Below are 2,458 nucleotides of genomic sequence, written 5' to 3'. Positions count from 1 at the left end.
CATTTTATATATATAATATTACATATTTCATAATTAGATCAATATTATGAACTTGCTTTCTTTTAAATAAGTATTTTTTGGTTTTTGAAAAAATTTACAATTTCTTAAGAAAATAACATTTTACTAACATAATAAACCATAACAAAATAAATAACTACAATAAAAAAAGATAACATTTTAATTTGAGTACAAATATTTTACAAATACAGTACAAATATTTTACGTACTGACACTTTTAATTTTACGTACTGACACTTTTAACATTTTAATTTGAGTACAAATACAGTACAAATATTTTACGTACTGACACTTTTTTAACAAATTTTACTAACATTAAACTTTAAAAATAAAATTATAACAAACTGTAAAAATAATATATTTGATATTTTAGAATAAAATTTTAATTTTTTGAAAATATTTTATAACCATTTAACCTTTTTTTGGACTAAATTTAACTTTTTTCAATACTAATGTATAAAATACTAATTTATATTTAAAAGATATTATATAATTACTTTAGATAGAGTATAGTGTTTGACTTGAAAGTTATGAACAAATAACAACTCTTCTCAATGAATACAATAACGTCACATAACGTCACTGTCAGATTAAAAATGAAATAATATTAATTAAATAACTAACTTCAAATAAAAAGTTAACATTAAAAAGCGTTGTAATAGACTATTAAAAATTAAGTTAAGAAGGTATTTTACAGCGCTCTTTCAAAGAGCGCTGTAATAGGCTTTTAAAAAATAAGTTAATGAGGTCTTTTACAGCGCTCTTTCAAAAAGTGTTGTAATAGGCTTTTAAAAACTAAGTTAATGAGGTCTTTTACAACACTCCTTCAATGAGCGTTGTAATATGGTTTTATATATAATAGTAAACCGCTTCAGTTTCCTCTTCATTTCGTAAACTTCACTACGCTTCAGAGTCCTCCTCCTTTTCATTGTCCTTCTCATTGCGAACCCTACTGTCTATACGAACCATATTGCCAACCATCTCCATTGCGAACCATCTCCATCTTTGTTACTATCCCTACCAACTCTCATTCAAATACTATCCCTAAACCCTAAACCGCTTCAGTTTCCTCTTCATTACGTAAACTTCATACGCTTGTTTCCTCCTCCTCTTCATTCTCCTTCTCATTGCGAATCCTACGCACAATATTGTCTTGTTACTAACCCTCATTACGTAAACTTCATACGCTTGTTTCCTCTTCATTCTCCTTGTCATTGCGAACCATCTTTGTTTCTGCGAACCTTACTCAGATACGAACCATTCGTATTTCTAAGCTATTCTTCTTTATTCGTATTTATGTGCCGTAACCCTATTGTTCTTCTATTTTTCAAATATTGTATTTATTAGTTTTTTGTTTCACTAAAATGCATGTTGAACTTATACTGCTATCAATGCACAAATATTCATTGACTTATATGTTTTATTTTATAGTGCCCTCTTCAAACTAACAACATCGACTGTGAGTACTATATATTGCGATTCATGAAGGAGATTGTTGATATGAATCAAACTATAATCCCAGAAACGGTACGGTATTTTCATTATTTTTATTTATTCGATAGTGCTTTGCAAGTTTTTCGAGCTCAAAGAGGTGCTAAACCGTCTGTTCTTCTGTTTTTCAAATATTGTATTTATTAGTTTTTTGTTTCACTAAAATGCATGTTGAACTTATACTGCTATCAATGCACAAATATTCATTGACTTATATGTTTTATTTTATAGTGCCCTCTTCAAACTAACAACATCGACTGTGAGTACTATATATTGCGATTCATGAAGGAGATTGTTGATATGAATCAAACTATAATCCCAGAAACGGTACGGTATTTTCATTATTTGATTTTCATATGTAAACTATGTATATATTTGATTCTAACTTATTTATGTTAAATTTTTATATCGCACAGTACTTTGACAATTCCAGTCCAACATACTCTGAAAGAGATCTAATTGAAATAAAGAAAGACTGGTGTCAGTATGTGATTGATATGAAAAATATTTGATTTGCTGGGAAATGGCATGCTGCAAGGGATAGTTATATGAATATATGGTAGTTCTGTTATGTGTAGTTCTGATAGTTATATGTATATGAATAGGGCACATTTGAAAAGTTGTGAATATGTAGTTATATGAATATGTATATAGTTCTGTGCTGTTATCAATATGTGAATATGCGTATGAATATGTTGTGAACTGATTGTGTAAATATGTAAAGTTATAAAATTAAATTATAAAGTTATATAGTTCTGTTGTTGTGTACTGATTGTATTAACTAATTGTGAACTAATTCTGGATGAAAATGATTTTGGAAAAAAAAATTAAAGGACAACGTTGTAATAGGTGCATAATAATGCATCTATTGAATGCACCTTTTACAACGCTTTTTCAAAAAATACGTTGTAATACGTGCGTAGTAATGCATCTATTGAATGCGTCTTTT

This window comes from Cicer arietinum, chromosome 4 (genome assembly GCF_000331145.2).
Source record: "Cicer arietinum cultivar CDC Frontier isolate Library 1 chromosome 4, Cicar.CDCFrontier_v2.0, whole genome shotgun sequence".
NCBI lineage: Eukaryota > Viridiplantae > Streptophyta > Magnoliopsida > Fabales > Fabaceae > Cicer > Cicer arietinum.
Note: the sequence above shows the minus strand (reverse complement) of the source record.